This window comes from Hyperolius riggenbachi, chromosome 1 (assembly GCF_040937935.1).
Source record: "Hyperolius riggenbachi isolate aHypRig1 chromosome 1, aHypRig1.pri, whole genome shotgun sequence".
Taxonomy (NCBI): domain Eukaryota; kingdom Metazoa; phylum Chordata; class Amphibia; order Anura; family Hyperoliidae; genus Hyperolius; species Hyperolius riggenbachi.
The window spans coordinates 524,730,380-524,749,548 of NC_090646.1; the positions used below are offsets into that span (position 1 = coordinate 524,730,380).

General features: G+C 47.1%; 1 protein-coding gene across 1 annotated transcript in view; it reads left to right on the forward strand.

Moving 5' to 3' along the window:
• Positions 1 to 361: 361 nt before the first annotated feature.
• WSCD2 (WSC domain containing 2) overlaps positions 362 to 19,169 on the forward strand; it is a 493,571-nt gene continuing 474,763 nt past the window's right edge. The window contains exon 1 of the mRNA XM_068245946.1: positions 362 to 414. The gene's annotated coding sequence lies outside the window, so the exon portion shown is untranslated. The remainder of the gene's footprint in view (positions 415 to 19,169) is intronic.

The window sequence follows — 19,169 nt, forward strand, 5'->3', positions numbered from 1 at the left end:
TGACAGCGGAGGAAAGCAAAAAGCTCCGCACAACCCCCCCTCCTGTTCACATACCTGGCAGCTGACAGCATAAGATTTCTAGAGCAGCGCCTCCCTCTTTTCTCCCCTCTGGTGTTGCTGAATGCTGAGGCTGCGTGTCACCAATAGATTGTTGTAGCGGGAAATTTGAGAAGAGACGTGAGGACACTGGAGCGTGTTATTTCTGAACTCCGGACTCGGAGTACTGGGACTGAGATCAACACAGGGAGGAGGAGGAGAGGGACAGCAGAGATGATCAAAAGAGCTGTGTGTTGCTAGCTGTCAGCTAACACACAGCAGAGCAGAGAGACAACCAGAGATCAGCATGCCTGCTTCAAAGGAGTTGGGGACGTACAGAGGAGGATACAGCCGCAGTCAGAGACAGAGAAGGAGCAGGTAATATACTGTCTAGCTTCTTCACTTGCCTTTACTCGTTCTCTTTTTTTACTTCCCTCTGTTACTGATTATCTCAGTGCTTCCCCCTAATGCCCACCCTCTGTGTTTCCTCCTCATGTCCACCCTCTGTGCTTCTCTCTCATGTCCTTTCTTTGCACATCTCCCACCCATTCCCTCCCTCTTTGCCCCCCCTCCCCCCTACACCCTCTGTGTGTTCTCCACCAGTGCCCACCCTCTGAATATTCCTCTTGTGCCCACTCTCTGTGATTCCCCTCCTCATGCCCACCCTTTATGCTTATCCCATCCATGCCCACCTGGGCTTCCCCCATTCCCTTGGCTATAGGCGGCTAGAAGGGTAAGTTAACTGTCACCCTGTGTCCTCCTCTGTCCCTGTGTCATCTGCTGCCCCCATGTCTTCCCTTTGCTGTCCACGTGTCATCCTGTACTTTTCTTTGGTAATATCTTTATTTCATAAAAATAGGGGGCATGGCTTGGGGTGGGGCCTTTGCTGAGGGGCGGAGTTTAGGGGCGCCAGATCTTCTGCGCCTATAGGCTCCTGAGCTGTAAATCCGGCCCTGACCCCAGGTCTCCTGTCTCAGAGCCAGAGTACTTAGCCATTATTACACTATCCACACCAAATGTGAACATAATCTCTAAACATGGGAGGTGTTTAATAGATGTTGTAGAGAGGCCAGGTGTTGGAAAACGGCAGTGGCACTGGAGAGCATAAAAAGCATCATAGTCTGCTCAAAGTGGGAAAAACAGGAACTGAAGGCCATTTTCCAACTCTCCCATTCCCTGATGTGAGCTAAGTTGTAGCCTGTCCTCTCAAATGTAATTTTGTGAAGATCTTAGCATGTTTATATTTATCAGAAGAGATTTGGAATTAGTGGTGGCAACAAGGGATGATCACAGATATGCAAATCCTTCCGAGTTGATGCAGATCTATGCAATTTTTTAATGCAAATATATGCAGCTTGAAAATGGACCAATCAATTTAAACCCGGGTTAAATCAATTGGTTTTCAAACATTTGTATAAAAATTTGCATAATTTCGGATACATTTGCATCTCATTGATCATCCCTAGGGGCAACAGGTCTCAGTTCTTCACTGTGATCTTGTTGAGGTCTCATTAATTAATGCATGGTCTTTGGGATCCATTTTTTCTTTCATTAAAAACTGTGCCTGCATCTATAGGCGATATCTTTCTTTCCAAATAGTTTCCAATGTAATTGTTTAATAGTAATAGCTGTAGTTTTGATCAAGGATACCCAAAACAAGTCTCTGCTCCTGAAAGGAATTTAACAGGTTGCAATGATGGAGCAAAAAGTCAGTTACAGTACTGTTTGATCAGATACATCCATACTGTTGTGGTTGATACCTGGGATGAAGTATGAAGTCTGGAGGACCAGATGGTTATGACAGCGTAACCATGGTATACCCAGCAATAACAAGAATAATAAAAAGGTGATGAGCTCAAAAACAACATACCCCTGATGTTCAGGATCTATAGTGATGAGTAGAAGCAGTGTTTCTTGTGTGATGGACCCAGAGTTAATAGCCGACCCAGATCCATAGGCCAACTGGATGGCGACATCCTGTTTCTTTCTTTCTGTTTCTGGAAATTTGAGTTGGTGAGGCAGATGGATGCTAAGGAAACAGAAACAGGCCCCTAAGTTATATTTATTGGATCCTATAAGGATAGCATACCAAAATGATTTGCATGCCAAGGATTTCTAGTATGAAATCCTCTGCGTGCAAATTATTTTGGAAGCAAATATCCTCCACTAGTGTAGTTGTGTACCTGTCTCAGCTGTAATTAGAATCATTTAATTCACCAAGTACAAAGGGGGGTTCTACCCAAAATTGGTTTTGACTCATACAGGTTCTGGAAGGATGGGGCCTTGCAGCTCTATGCAGCTAGTGGCAGACAGGTGCAGCTTACTTTAGATGTGCTGCTATTTCTCTCTACTGTGTACAAAACTTTAAGTTCTACCTTTTTATAGTGTAAAGTTTTTTACTTGGCCCTAAAACAACTCATCTTATGTAATTGGACCAAGACCTTTAACGTCTGGATCCGTTTACCCAGTTGTTCAATTTGTGACTGACCTCCAGTAGCATGTATGCCGGGTGATGGCTGCTGCTAGAAGGGACAATTTTAACTCCACCACTAGGGGTAAGTGACGGCTTTTCCAGGTTATGGAATCTCAGTGGTCACCTGATCTTCAACGCAATGTTCAGCACTGGACCATAAGTCCTAATGAGAATCATTGCTGCTGCTGTTCACCAGGCACTCATGTATTGCTCTATTAGTGTCAGGGAGACAAGGCAGCACAACAATGTAGAGGTAGTCAGATGACAAACCAAGGTCAGGGCTGCTAGATATCAGATGTAGTTAAGGCCACATGCCAAGATCAGGGCGGGAAGATGTCAGGCATAGTTGCCATAGTCCTGGGTTGGGGTAAGTGGACAACAAGCTGAGGTCTAATCAGGAGAAGTTCAAGGATCAGACAAGCTTGTTTAGGAACAAGATCACAGATAAGTAATGGTCAGGCAGGTTGAGTAAGCATGGAGAGCACAGTACAAGGTCAGGCACAACCATGGCACAATCATGGGAGTTTACATAACTATTGGTAGTTGACAAAACTATCATCACTTAGTGCTGTCTAGAGGGGATTCTTATATTCAAGGCTCTGTGTGAAAGCTGTACTGAATGAAAGCTCTGCTCTTCAAAAATAGTACCTCAGCGCAAAATGAATAACATGAATAACACTTTGCCCGTACAACCAGGGTGGTTCACAGTACCTGTTCTCGAGGTTCCCACCTCTAGTAATGTGCGGAGTGTGTTCAGAAATCTTGCTGTAATCCCGACAACCTTAGGTCTGCTCCGTATGAACACGGAGTGACCACACTGGATGGATTTCCGGAACCTTGGTCATGTGATCCACGCTGTGACTCGTGGACGTGCCCTCTATGCGTTCCACCGGCGTCACCTGCGTCCAGATGGTGCTGCAAAAGATACGCAGACACAATAGTGCACTCCGTGGGGGCAACAATAAGACCAAGCGCAAGATGCCACTTACTGGATAAAAGCTTTAATATTGGCAGTATTGCAACGTTGTAGCCTCCACTTCCCGACTCGAGTTTCGGCTATTGCCTTCGTCAGGGGTCACCCCCTGACGAAGGCAATAGCCGAAACTCGAGTCGGGAAGTGGAGGCTACAACGTTGCAATACTGCCAATATTAAAGCTTTTATCCAGTAAGTGGCATCTTGCGCTTGGTCTTATTGTTGCCCCCACAGAGTGCACTATTGTGTCTGCGTATCTTTTGCAGCACCATCTGGACGCAGGTGACGCCGGTGGAACGCATAGAGGGCACGTCCACGAGTCACAGCGTGGATCACATGACCAAGGTTCCGGAAATCCATCCAGTGTGGTCACTCCGTGTTCATACGGAGCAGACCTAAGGTTGTCGGGATTACAGCAAGATTTCTGAACACACTCCGCACATTACTAGAGGTGGGAACCTCGAGAACAGGTACTGTGAACCACCCTGGTTGTACGGGCAAAGTGTTATTCATTTTTTCATTTTTATTCATTTTGCGCTGAGGTACTATAGATCTTATCCTTTTTCCCATTGTGCTGTGAAGCCGTCACACCTCTAGCAGCAACCCTCCGTGTCAGCGCTGTTTTTCTGTGATTGTTTCTTCAAAAATAGTGTTCTGCTTACAGGTTGAATGGGACTTCACATTGTTATGCAAATTTGCAGCTTTTAGTAATCTTGATTTTCACACTGATGACATTACTGTTGACCAAAGGCAAGTAGGATAACTAAATAAAAAATAGAATTTAAATGTTTTTAATTGTATACTATTCCAGATTGTAGTTATGTTTTAAGGAATATTCACCACTCATCTTTTTCATTCTTGAACAGTCAGTGCTGACTTCCAATCCATTATTTCTCCACTGTAATGTTTGCGGGTGCCCAACTGGACAGCCAAAGTGGTTGTATCTTCAGCACTGCAGACCCAATCCACTTGTCTCTCCACAAAAGCAGACAAGGTAGCCCAGTGTTAGTTCCCAAATCACCTACCATACCTTCAACTGTCTTTTTTTTCCTCACAGTTTTTTTCTGGTTCTCTGTTGATACTTTTGAGACACAGTAAAGTAAAACACTATTGTTTTTAGATGTCAGGTTATTGATACCTAGGTTGCAGTAAGAAGTCTTTCCTTGATGGCAGTGTATCAGTGACAGAGTGAGAGGCCCAGTGAAAGGGTGGGGAAAAGGGCGGGGGGATTTTGTAAGTGGAGAATTATGCAGAAATGTAGGTATTATTAGGTATTTAGGTATTATTAGAAGGTTATGACTAAACAACTTAAATAAGCAGAAACTTCACCGAATTTAACATAAAAAGCATTTAAATATGTAAAGATCCCCAGTTCTGCCTGTCATTGCAGTGATGGGCTGACTTTGCATTTGTTTCAGTCTGCACATTACTGCAATGGAATTGTATGCAAGTCTGTGAGGATTCTTAGTTTTGCCTGTCATTGAAGTGATGGGCTGACTTTGCATTTGTTTTTGTCTGCACATTGCTGCAATGGAATTGCATGTGTGTGTGTGAGGATTGCCAGTTCTGTTTCTCACTGCGGTTATGGACTGGCCTTGCATTTGTCTCAGTCTTACTGCAGTGAGATTTCATGGGAGTGTCTGAACATCTGCAAGGTGAGTGCCTCGATAGTGGAGTACTCAAGATCCAGACTTCCCAGCAGCCTTTACTGTCGCATTGATTGTCCTCCCTGCTTGTGCAGCCTCTGCCTATGTTCCTGTCCTTGTCAAGAGAATCCTGTTGCCTGCTCATGTCTGAGTTCATGGAGTCATAGCCTGTGTGTTTGCTCCTGCTCTATATGCTGAGTTCGTGAAGTTATGACCGTGTGTTGCTCCTGTCCTGTATGCTGACTTCCTGGAGTTATACAGTATATTCATACCTGCTTGTGGACTTGTAGCTATTATCACTATCTGGGTACATACTCCTGCACAGTGGTGCTCAGCAGAGCTCGAATATTCGAGTAGCTCGAATATTCAAGCTCTTTTTCAGCTATTCGAGCTCGGTATTCGAGCTCCGAATAGCTGGAGCTATTCGAATGGGCTATCCGAGTACACTCGAATAGCCCATTCACTATTCGAGCTATTCGAGCAACCCGGCGCTATTCGAGCTCGGTACCGAGCTCGAATAGTGTCATAGCCCAGATTGATGTCCTTAGAGCCAATCAGAGGGCTCCCAGGCCCTCTGACGGCAGCCAATCACAGAGGGGGACCCTGGCCAGCCCCTACCCTATAAATAGCGGCCGCCATGTTACGTTTCTCCGTGCTTGCCTGAGACTTGTACAGAGAGAGAGTTGCTCCTTTGTGCTTTGGCTTAGCAAGAGCTCTATTGTGGTCATTTACCTAGCGTTTTTGCTCACATACACCTCCTATACACACCTATATTGTTGTTAGTTAGTTAGACATTGTATTTTAGTTAGTAGCTTGTGTGTTACATTAGAGACAGGCAGCTGCTGCAAGCTTACAGGTTTAGGCCTCAGGGGGGCCTTGCCTCTGTGGGCAGCTGTCCTCTGTTTATTTCTCTCATCTATACCAGTATTTCTGCTGTCCTTTACTAATAGTATTGTAGTTATACTGTACTAGGAGTAGGACACTCACTGACTGTCACTGTTTATAGGCTACTAGCTAGCTCCTGCGTGTGTGCACTCACTCACTGTCTGTGTGTACACACACTCTATTTCCTTCTGATTACTGATAGATTATTGTTAGTTGTACTTACTTACTACTTACTCTTACTGTACCCGTAGGGACACTCACTGTCACTGTTCATATAGGCTACTAGCTCCTGCGTGTGCGCACTGCACTCACTGTCTGAGTGTACACACACAACACACACTCTATTTCCTTCTGATCGCTGATTGATTATCGTAATTAGTTAGTTCTACTTACTGTTACTACTTACTCTTACTGTACTAGGAGTCTAGGACACTCAGTCACTGTCCATAGGCTACTAGCTCCTGCGTGCGTGCACTCACTGTCTGAGTGTACACACACAACACACACTCTATTTCCTTCTGATCGCTGATTGATTATCGTAATTAGTTAGTTCTACTTACTTACTGTTACTACTTACTCTTACTGTACTAGGAGTCTAGGACACTCAGTCACTGTGTTCATAGGCTACTAGCTCCTGCGTGCGTGCACTCACTGTCTGAGTGTACACACACAACACACACTCTATTTCCTTCTGATCGCTGATTGATTATTGTAATTAGTTAGTTCTACTTACTGTTACTAATTACTCTTGCTGTACTAGGAGTCTAGGACACTCAGTCACTGTTCATAGGCTACTAGCTCCTGCGTGCGTGCACTCACTGTCTGAGTGTACACACACAACACACACTCTATTTCCTTCTGATCGCTGATTGATTATCGTAATTAGTTAGTTGTACTTACTGTTACTACTTACTCTTACTGTACTAGGAGTCTAGGACACTCAGTCACTGTCTATAGGCTACTAGCTCCTGCGTGCGTGCACTCACTGTCTGAGTGTACACACACCACCCACACTCTATTTCCTTCTGATCGCTGATTGATTATTGTAATTAGTTAGTTCTACTTACTGTTACTACTTACTCTTACTGTACTAGGAGTCTAGGACACTCAGTCACTGTGTTCATAGGCTACTAGCTCCTGCGTGCGTGCACTCACTGTCTGAGTGTACACACACCACCCACACTCTATTTCCTTCTGATCGCTGATTGATTATTGTAATTAGTTAGTTCTACTTACTGTTACTACTTACTCTTACTGTACTAGGAGTCTAGGACACTCAGTCACTGTGTTCATAGGCTACTAGCTCCTGCGTGCGTGCACTCACTGTCTGAGTGTACACACACCACCCACACTCTATTTCCTTCTGATCGCTGATTGATTATTGTAATTAGTTAGTTCTACTTACTGTTACTACTTACTCTTACTGTACTAGGAGTCTAGGACACTCAGTCACTGTGTTCATAGGCTACTAGCTCCTGCGTGCGTGCACTCACTGTCTGAGTGTACACACACCCACACTCCATTTCCTTCTGATCGCTGATTGATTATTGTAATTAGTTAGTTCTACTTACTGTTACTACTTACTCTTACTGTACTAGGAGTCTAGGACACTCAGTCACTGTGTTCATAGGCTACTAGCTCCTGCGTGCGTGCACTCACTGTCTGAGTGTACACACACCCACACTCCATTTCCTTCTGATCGCTGATTGATTATTGTAATTAGTTAGTTCTACTTACTGTTACTACTTACTCTTACTGTACTAGGAGTCTAGGACACTCAGTCACTGTGTTCATAGGCTACTAGCTCCTGCGTGCGTGCACTCACTGTCTGAGTGTACACACACCCACACTCCATTTCCTTCTGATCGCTGATTGATTATCGTAATTAGTTAGTTGTACTTACTGTTACTACTTACTCTTACTGTACTAGGAGTCTAGGACACTCAGTCACTGTCCATAGGCTACTAGCTCCTGAGTGCGTGCACTCACTGTCTGAGTGTACACACACCACCCACACTCTATTTCCTTCTGATCGCTGATTGATTATTGTAATTAGTTAGTTCTACTTACTGTTACTACTTACTCTTACTGTACTAGGAGTCTAGGACACTCAGTCACTGTGTTCATAGGCTACTAGCTCCTGCGTGCGTGCACTCACTGTCTGAGTGTACACACACTAAATTTACTTGTGATTACTACTGATTATTGTAACTGCTAGTTGTACTTCCTGACTGTTACTACTTACTTACTGTACTAGGGGACACTCACTCAGTCACCTCACCAACCAACCCACTCCATTAAAGTACCCCACTTTTCACCCGCCCTTTTAAAAAACTTTTGTCTATACGCCCAAAACATTGAAGATGTCTGGAAGTGGCAGCCAGCGCGGTTTGGGCAAGGGCAAGGGCAGCAAGGGAATCAGGAGGAGAGGGAGCAGCATTGTGGCAAGCCGCGGCCGCGGGCGCGCCACCATGCACAGTTCCGCAGCAGCAGCGTCAGTGGCTAACATTCCTCCCATAGCCACTGGCCGTGGACGCCTTGGGCGCCGCCCAGCAGGAGCATCTGCAACTCACGCTGCAGAGACACAGCAGCAGCAGCGTGTAGCACCTGCTCCCATTTTCCTCCAGCCGGGTCGGAAACGTCCCATTGAGGAAAAGGATGCAGACACTGTGGTGCAACTCATGACGGAGGATGAGCAGCCCGCCATCAGCTCTGCATCCGAGGCCTCCACCCTCACCACCACCACCACCACCACCACCCCTGTTCGCAGCAGCCGCCCAGCAGGGCCTGGGGAGGAGGCCAGTTCACCGTCAGTTGGCGACCTGTCATTCAGCAGTCTTTTGACCCCAGGCATCATGAGTCAATTGTCTGCTGTTGTTGGCGATTTTGAGGAGGAGATGCTGATGGGCACTTTGGGGGATGAGGGATTGGACAGCAAGACTGTGGCGACAGTCAAGCAGCCCATCCATGCATCAGGAGAGGAGTTTGGGGGGTCCTCATCCCAGCAGGACATGTTTCAGGAGGGGGAGGATGATGATGACCCGGTGACAGACAGAGACTGGGTGCCACCACCTCCAGGGGATGTCGTCCTCAGCAGCTCTGAGGAGGAGGAGGAGGATGCTCTTGTGGGCCTTGCAAGGAGGCGCATCATTGCAAGCATTGGCAGCAGCAGTAGGCAGGTCCCACAGCCTGCTGGTGTCTCAGGCTCAGCAGCAGCAGCAGCAGCATCTGCCAGTACCACCACCAGCCGCACCCAAGCCCCCCCCCCAACCACCACAGGGAGACAGGCAGCAGCGCTTCCATGCCGTAGGGGGATGTTTAAGTCACCAATCTGGCGATATTTCACCATGCCCACTGTGTACAGCAAGTACGCCACTTGCAACCACTGTCAGCGGAAGTTGAGCAGAGGTGCAGACCCCTTAAAGTTCTGCACCAGCTCGCTCATCAACCACCTTGCGGCTAAACATTTCCACCAGCATGAGGAGTTCCAGAGGCTGAAGGCATCTGGTGCTGGCAGTGGCACCATACCCATCACTGCACAGCCTTCAGCAGCAGCAGCAGCAACAGCAGCCACCCGCCCTCCTGCTCCTCCAGCAGCACCAGCAGGAGTGCGGAAACGCACTGCTCCTCCCCCCTCTGCAACTCCTGCCGCCGACACTGAGGCCTGTTCTGGCAGCCAGTCCTCAGTGGCCTCCTCTGCTGTGTCTGCTGATTCCCGTGTCAGCAAAAGGCCACGCCAGAGCCTTTTGAGCGAGTCCTTCCAGGGGGTGGTTAGGGCTCTGCCTCCCAGCAGCCGTCGCGTGCGGCAGCTGAACGGCTTGCTGGCACGGGCCATGTGCTCCCAACTCCTGCCGTACACGCTCGTGCAGGAGGGGAGCGACATTCGTGCGCTGCTTGCTTGCGCAGCCCCAGACTGGCAGCTCCCCAGCAGACACTTCTTTGCCCGCAAGGCCATTCCTGCACTGCACCGCTTTGTGATGGCCAATGTGGAGCGAGGGCTGGAGCACGCGGTTGGTGAAAGGGTCCACGTCACCATGGACTCCTGGAGCAGCCGCTTCGGGACAGGCCGCTACCTGTCCTTCACTGTCCACTGGGTCAGCTTGGTGGAAGGGGGTGAGGATGGGAGAGCAGCAGCGGGCACAGCAGCAGCAGCAACACAGTGGGTGGTGCCACCCCGCAGGGTCAGGGGAACTGCAGCAGGTTCCTCCGATCCTCTGCCATCCTCCGGCACACCTGGCCAAACCCCCCGCCTCAGCAGCAGCGTGAAGGCCCGCCACTGCCAAGCGCTGCTGCACTTGGTCAGCCTTGGGAAGACCAAGCTGACGGCAACCCATGTGTTGGCCAAACTCCAGGAGCAGGAGAGGATTTGGCTGACCCCCAGAGGCCTCAGAGTCGGAGAGGTGGTGGCCGACAATGGGGCCAATCTGGTTGCCGCAATAGACAGGGGAAACCTGACCCACATCCCCTGTCTTGCCCACGTGCTGAACCTGGTGGTGCAGAAGTTCCTGCGCACCTACCAGGGGATGGGCGAACTGCTGGAAACGGCAAGGAATGTTGTGCGTCACTTCCGGCGCTCGGCTGCAGCCTGTGCGAGCCTGGAAGACGTGCAAAAGGAGCTGGATCTGCCACGCCATCGGCTGATCCTTGACGTTCCGACTCGCTGGAACTCCACCCTGGCGATGTTGGAGCGTCTAGTTGAACAGAGGCGCGCTGTCAAACAGTACCTTGCCCTGGCCACTGTTTCCGCCGCTCAGAGAAGGGACAAGACCAGCAACATCCCGTCCATCGTCCCCGATGATGACTGGAGGCACATGCAGCAGGTGTGCTTTGTGCTGGCTCCCTTCCTGCAGGCCACAAACATGGTGAGCAGGGACCATGCTATGGTCTGCGAGTGGGTGCCCCTGGTTTCTCTGCTGAACAGGGCCCTCGATGCTTTGCTGGAACAGGGAGCGGCAGCCTTGGACCAGCAGGAGCGGCAACCAGCTGCGCAGTCCACCTCTGAGGGGGAGGAGGAGGAGGACTTGGTGGAGGTCCCTGACCTGGCTGCTGATGAGGGGGATCAGCACAGCGCAGCTGAGTTGGTGCGGGGGTGGAGAGAGGATGAGGCGGCAGAGGAGGAGGATGAGGACAGCACTGACGTCGATGTGCCAGCAGACGTGGCCCGCCTCTTCCCAATGGCAGCGCACATGCTGACGTGCCTGCGCAGGGACCCCAGGGTGATCCAGATGAAGCAGAGGGAGGACATCTGGATCAGCATGATGTTGGACCCACGCCTCAAGGGGAAGTTGAGCCAGTTCCTGCCGCCTGCAGGAGGAGACCCAGCGCAACAAATAAGGAGCTTGCAGCAGGCCCTTGTTGAGCGCTTGGAGGAAGCCTTCCCCCAGCCTTCCACCCCCACTGTCCAGCAGCCAGCACAGAGGCAGCAGCAGGTGCCTGCATCCAGCAGCAGCAAGCGCCCCACAGACCTGCTGTCTCTCAGCCACGAGCTCTACAGGACTGTAGAGGCTCCGGCAGCAGTGACTAGAGAGGAGATGCATGCAGCAGCATCCTCCTCCGGTCACAGCCAGCGCCTGACCCGCATGGTGGCTGACTACATGGGGTCGTACAGCGGGCTTGACAGCGATGCCCCTGTTGATCCCATGGAGTATTGGGTCAAGCGCATGGAGATCTGGAGCGAGCTGGCGCAGTACGCCCTGGAAGTGCTGTCCTGCCCCCCTTCCAGCGTGCTGTCCGAGCGCTGCTTCAGTGCAGCTGGTGGCGTGGTCACCGAGAAACGCTCACGTCTGTCTCACAAGTCTGTGGACAGACTGACGTTTCTCAAGATGAACCAGGCGTGGGTGGAAGGCGAGTTCCTGGCCCCTGTTGTCGGCGAGAGGGGGACATGAACTGGCTGCCGGAACCATCGTTAATGTGCCTTACCACCCTTTACCACCTCCTGGCTCCTGCTCACTAAGCCAGCCTGGTTCACTTTGACTATTACGTCGCCTGCAGCCACACATTTTACACCTACAGTGGGCTGCTGTGTACTGCCCTTCTGCTGTCTGTCTGTGTTTCCCACTGCCAGGGTACACAGAATTACCTTCTTCTGCTGCCACTCTGCCACCAGCTATTACGTCAAACAATAGCTATATTGGTTGTAAAACCAAAAAACCAAAAAACCATAAAAAAAAAAAGGTTTAATTTTTCTGAGGTGCCCGGGTTGAAAACTGTGTTGTCCCAGTTGTCTATTGGACACAATGTGGGCTGCACGACCGCTGTCTGGGACCTCCTGTTGTGTTTATTTACAGCCCTGGTATCACCGCTAGGTACCAGGGCTATTATGTCACGCTGCCTACCTGCTGCCACACTCACACTACTCCTCCATACCTCCTCCTGCTGCTGCTGCTGCTGTCTGTCTGTGTTTCCCACTGCCAGGGTACACTACACAGATGATTTACCTTCTGCTGACACTCTGCCACCAGCTATTACGTCAAACAATAGCTGCTCACATTACTCCTCCATTCCTCCTGCTGCTGTTGCTGTCTGTCTGTGTTTCCCACTGCCAGGGTACACAGAATTACCTTCTGCTGCCACTCTGCCACCAGCTATTACGTCAAAAAATAGCTATATTGGTTGCAAAACCAAAACCAAACAAACCATTGAAAAAAAAAAAAGGTTTAATTTTTCTGAAGTGCCCGGGTTGAAAACTGTGTTGTCCCAGTTGTGTATTGGACACAATGTGGGCTGCACGACCGCTGTCTGGGACCTCCTGTTGTGTTTATTTACAGCCCTGGTATCACCGCTAGGTACCAGGGCTATTATGTCACGCTGCCTACCTGCTGCCACACTCACACTACTCCTCCATACCTCCTCCTGCTGCTGCTGCTGCTGTCTGTCTGTGTTTCCCACTGCCAGGGTACACTACACAGATGATTTACCTTCTGCTGCCACTCTGCCACCAGCTATTACGTCAAACAATAGCTGCTCACATTACTCCTCCATTCCTCCTGCTGCTGTTGCTGTCTGTCTGTGTTTCCCACTGCCAGGGTACACAGAATTACCTTCTGCTGCCACTCTGCCACCAGCTATTACGTCAAACAATAGCTATATTGGTTGCAAAACCAAAACCAAACAAACCATTAAAAAAAAAAAAAAGGTTTAATTTTTCTGAGGTGCCCGGGTTGAAAACTGTGTTGTCCCAGTTGTGTATTGGACACAATGTGGGCTGCACGACCGCTATCTGGGACCTCCTGTTGTGTTTATTTACAGCCCTGGTATCACCGCTAGGTACCAGGGCTATTATGTCACGGCGAGCTGCCTGCCTCATTGACTGCCTGCTGCCACACACTCATCCTCCTCCTCCTGCTGCTGAATTTACCTCCTGCTGTCTTTGTGTTTCCACTGCCAGGGAGCACATACAATGGCGCTTCCAACATGCGTGCGCCCACCAGCTATTTGTTACGCTCAAAAATAGCTGCATTTCTTTAAAAAAAAAATTGAAAAGAGAAATACGTGAAGAAGAAGAAGACGATATTGAAAAAGAAGGAGAAGGAGAAGATGAAGATGAAGAAGAAGATGAAGAAGAAGATGAAGAAGATGATGAAGAAGAAGATGAAAAAGAAGAAGAAGATGAAGAAGATGAAGAAGATGAAGAAGAAGAAGATGAAGAAGAAGAAGATGAAGAAGAAGAAGATGAAGAAGATGATGAAGAAGATGAAGAAGATGATGAAGAAGATGAAGAAGAAGAAGAAGAAGAAGAAGAAGAAAGAAGAAGAAGAAGAAGAAGAAGAAGAAGAAGAAGAAGAAGAAGAAGAAGAAGAAGAAGAAGAAGAAGAAGAAGAAGAAGAAGAAGATGAAGAAGAAGAAGAAGAAGAAGAAGAAGAAGATGATGAAGAAGAAGAAGAAGAAGAAGAAGAAGAAGAAGAAGAAGAAGAAGAAGAAGAAGAAGAAGAAGAAGAAGAAGAAGAAGAAGAAGAAGAAGAAGAAGAAGAAGAAGAAGAAGAAGAAGAAGATGAAGAAGAAGAAGAAGAAGATGAAGAAGAAGAAGAAGATGAAGAAGAAGAAGATGAAGAAGATGAAGATGAAGAAGAAGAAGAAGATGAAGAAGATGAAGATGAAGAAGAAGATGATGAAGAAGAAGAAGATGATGAAGAAGAAGAAGAAGAAGATGATGAAGAAGAAGAAGAAGAAGAAGAAGACAATATAGAAGAAGAAGAAGATGATATAGAAGAAGAAGATCTAGAAGAAGAAGAAGAAAGATAAAGAAGAAGAAGAACAAGTATATACAGTAACACTACTGAACAAAATTAAGGACACAACTTATCTTTCCACATTTTTTTTTAAAGGAACATCCCCACATAATCACTTGCTGTTGTTACTTGGAAAAAAAGATGTTTCTTGCATCATTCACCCTCAAAACAAGTGTTGGAAGCTATTTAAGGCCAATTCGAATAGTCAGCTCGAATAGTGAGCTCGAATACCGACTCGAATAGTGAGCTCGAAGTCCGAGGTCGAATTGAATAGTAAAAATTATTCGACTCGAATATTCGACTGACCTCGAATAATTTACTATTCGAATTCGACCTAACTCGAATTTTGAAAAGGGGTATTTGAGCATCACTACTCCTGCAAAGCTGCGTCCTGACCATAAGGTTGCATGCTTGTTCCTGAACTGCTTGGAATCTACTTTGAACGTTTTTCATGTACATACCTTCACTGTAATTAAAACATCACTTTGCATCAAATCCTGGGCGTCTGCATCTTTGGGAGTTCATCTGCACGAAGCTAAGCCTCGCCAGACAGAATGCCTGCTGGTGAGCATGACAAAATATATCTCAACTTGTAATTTACCCCCACTAAATCTAAAACACCAAAACAACATTAAAATTGTAAGGAGATGTTTTTTAATTAGATACTACAGTACAAGTAGTGGGAAGCATCTGGATGCTTTCTGAGGCTTCCCAGATCCTCCACGAGCCCACCACTGCTGGCCAGGGTGCTCTTTATCTCTGTGGCCATGCTTCCATTTGTGTACGAGTGTGAATGTACTGCACATGCACCAGTACAGTCCAGGCATGCCCAGTAGCATGAAGCCATTCATGCACAGAGGATAAAGCCATACACAAGTGCACGGCCGTAACTAGAAACTTACTGGGCCCCCTGTGGAAATTTGGACCCCCCCTAAGTGCTACACGCTACTTCCTGTTTATCAGGAAGTAGCATGTGGCACTTAGAGTTCGGACCTCAGCGTTGGAACAGAGAGGTATGCATGTGTTCCTGCCGCCGCTGCTGCCACCTATTTAATGCAGGAGGGGAGTGTGCTGAAGGGAGAGCCCAAGGTGAGGGAGGGGGGGATTGGCCCCCTCCCCAATGATGTGGGGGCCAATGCTCTCCCCTCATGCTGCAATGCCTCCTGCCATCCAAAACAGACCAGAGCGGGCTCCAGAGCGCCCTTCCCCCCGCGGGTGCAGAGGCTGCAGCCCCTATTGTTACGCCACTGCACAAGTGGCTCCACCCTACTGGGGATGCACGATCTGTACACTTGCATGTGCATTGCGCAGTATGGTCACGCTTGTGCAAAAACAGGAGCTCAACTATGAAAGCATATTCAACAAGGTCTAGATGCATATGCTTGGAAGGACCTAGCACTGGAACAGGGGGCAATACTATGATCAGGGAAATCTCTCTGGACTACCCATGGGCTTTCCTTTACTAAGTTAAGTATCTAATTTAATTTTCTTTTTTCCACTTCAGGTATGCTTTAATAAACAATTTTACCTTTTTACCTATTCAGCTGCAAATCTAGCACTGATTGTTTAGGGCCCATTCACACTAAAGTGATCAGCAGTCGATCCCTGCTAATCACTAAAGCACTAGCGCTGCTGTGATTGGTGCCAATCGCGGGTGTTTTGTGATTAGCACCAACTGCAAATGTGTTACCTGCAGCATTTTTGGAGCATTTCAGAAGCGATCGTGGTACAGTGCTTATAAAACACAAGCCGCAATCGCTTTGAAATCGCGGAAGTGTCCAGTGATTTTGCTATTTTGCTATTTTCAGATGTGAATGGGGCCTAGTCTATTTTGTATTCTGTTAGTTGTGCCATACTGCTTTACAACTTGTACTTTTAAATGCAAAACACATTTTTAAAACTGACAGTTTATTAGCAGTTAGCATTACTCACCTTTCCTTGCAGCTATAATTAGTCATTTCAGTTGAATGTACTTTTTTTCATGTGTTTTCTGCCATCATATTGTCCACTCCCCATATTAACAGTGTACATTCCATAAAACAATTAAAGATGGGCGATTTTATTTGCTTTGGTACACTTTTAATTGCAGCAAACTGTCAGGAAGTGCTCAGAAGAACCCATCTGCTGTTGCTGATACTGATATGAGCATATGACATGTTTCAGTTGGATAAATAGGGTCATATATAGTTCAGTTAGTTTTGGATTATTTTATTTGATGTGGTGTTCACATTTATGTAATTGCAAGTTAGTTTTTACTGCTAAAGTCAACTGAGAATATAATCTTTGTCTTATATCTGTATATATGTGTAGTAAAGATTTGATTATTTGAACAAATATGACATTATGAAGTTCTGCAATTTATCCTAAATACACATCGTACAACATTGTAACAGATGAGCTGTTAGCTTTGATATGCACCCAAGAGCCAATCCTCATTTATCTTTAGTTTGCTATTTATTATCGTTGGCATGTGCATGGGAGGGACTTTTTGATTAGTACATTCTTGATGCATGTTTAAAGAGAAACTCTGACCAAGAATTTAACTTTATCCCAATCAGTAGCTGATACCCCCCTTTACATGACAAATCTATTGCATTTCACAAACAGACCATCAGGGGGCGCTGTATGACTGATATTGTGGTGAAACCCCTCCCACAAGAAGCTCTGGGTACCGCAGTACTCTGGGCAAACTGCCACAATGTAACAATGTTCACAGACAGGAAATGGCTGTTTACAGCTGTCTGTAACAGCCAGAACAGCTAGAAACAGCTTCATAACCTGCCCACAGTAACAATGTCACCATGTAATACATGTCAGAATGTGAATCTGGGAGAGGAAAGATTTTACAATGAGCAAACACTGACTAAATCATTTATACATAATTATTGTAAAAATGAAGCACTTTTTTATTACATTATTTTCACTGGAGTTCCTCTTTAAGGCATAATCATTACCCCATTTGACGCTGCCCTTTACCTTTGAGATATTTTTTACAAATTAGCTTTGATATACATTTGCAATCTAACTAAAATGTTAATAAATAAATAAATAGGGCATCCTCCATTGATATTTAATCAAAATCGAAAGTGGTAGATCAATCACAAAGATATCGATTCTCCAGGTATACCTGCCTACCTACCACCACTTAATTCATACAAGGCAGTTTCTAGTCTAGGACAGATGTGTAAAAATACTCCCCTCCTCCCCCCCCCCCCACACACACACTCAGGCACACTGCAAGATGCCCCCAAGTACTAGGTCGCCCCTAGTATAGGTAACTAGATGTGACCCCCAGTATAGGCTGACAGAAGTAGACCCCCAATATAGGTAGCTAGATGTAGAGATGGCTCGAACCTCCAAATTTTGGTTCGCGAACTTCGAATGTGAACTTCCGCAAAAGTTTGCGTTCGCTCGTACCATGCGAACCGCAATAGACTTCCATGGGCAGGCGAACTTTGAAAAATACAAACACTGTTTCTGGCCACAAAAGTGAAGGAAAAGATGTTTCAAGGGGTCTAACACTTGGAGGGGGGCATAGCAGAGTGAGATACACGCCAAAAGTCCCAGGGAAAATTATGGATTTGATGCACAGCAGCGTTATAATCCCTAAAGAGCAGCAATCACATTGCATTCCTAAATTGGAGGCATAAGGTGCTTGAAAACATCTTGCGTGTGTAGACATGGATCAGCAGGTAGTGTAAGTAGTGTACTGCTTTACACTGACAGACCAAACTCACTGTGTAATGCACTGCAAACAGCTGTTTGTGTAGTGATGGCCATGCTGGACTGGTGCGCACGATGGCGAGAGTGCAGGTGATGGCGGTTTTCAAGCCCAAATGGTCGGGCTGAGGTAGCTCAATGACAAAACAACAGTGACTGTCCAGCTGATCGAATTTGGTCTGTCCACAATGAAGCAAAGACCTTATTATCTTGGGTCAGGTGTGCCCCCCAACACACTCATATAGGTCATTGCTTCATTGTGATATGCAAGCCCCTTCAAGGTAACTATCACGAAGGGGAATTGGCACTTGTACATGCCTTTTGTTTTGTTGTTGCAGCCGCAGTGCAGCTAGAAAAATTAGGCAGGGATGTACACACACCAGAAAAAATATTATTCTTTTTGTTAGCAGCCTTAAAAATTTAGGAATTCACCTGGAGTCCTGGACCCTGTTGGTGGTGGGGGAGAAGGCAGTCAAGCAGCCTGCAGGCACAGATGCTGGGTGGGGGGACTGACTTAGTCTTCGGGCAGGCAGCAACGGCCGGCAGGCCGTTACTGCTCTGCGCACCCAGTAGTCCAGGGGTTCATCACTTCTCAGACTGTCGATGGTTCTTTCTCTACCATTGTTAAAGCTTACATTTTTTTTAATTACTTTTTTCTGCTGTCTGTTCAGTTCCTTTAACCAGAATCTGTTATGGAGGACAAGTCTGCCATTCATTTAACTATGTGGTAAAGTTTCCATGGTACTTTCTCAGTACCATGGTGACCACGGGTAACAGGTTGGTAATCAGGGTTCGTTTCCGGTCTGGAGTGGGAGCCTCAGAAACGGCTACCACCACACAACCAAGGAAGGCAGCAGACATGGCACGCAAGTCTAGACTCAGTGAGGTAGTGATGAAAAATAACAATACAGGAGGACCCTTTCGAGGCCCTGCTGTATAATGATGAGACATATACACTTGAAATCCTTTAACGAGAATCTGTTATGGAGGGCAAGTCTGCCATCCATTCAAGTGAAAGGTATGCACTGACTGCCAGGTATAATACAATGTGCAATCACAGATGCAGTGAAAGGTATGCCCTGACTGCTGGTATCATACAATGTGCAGTCACACAGATGCAGTGAAAGGTATGCACTGACTGCTGTATAATGATGAGACGAATACACTTGAAATACACTTGAAATCCTATAAGGTATGCACTGACTGGA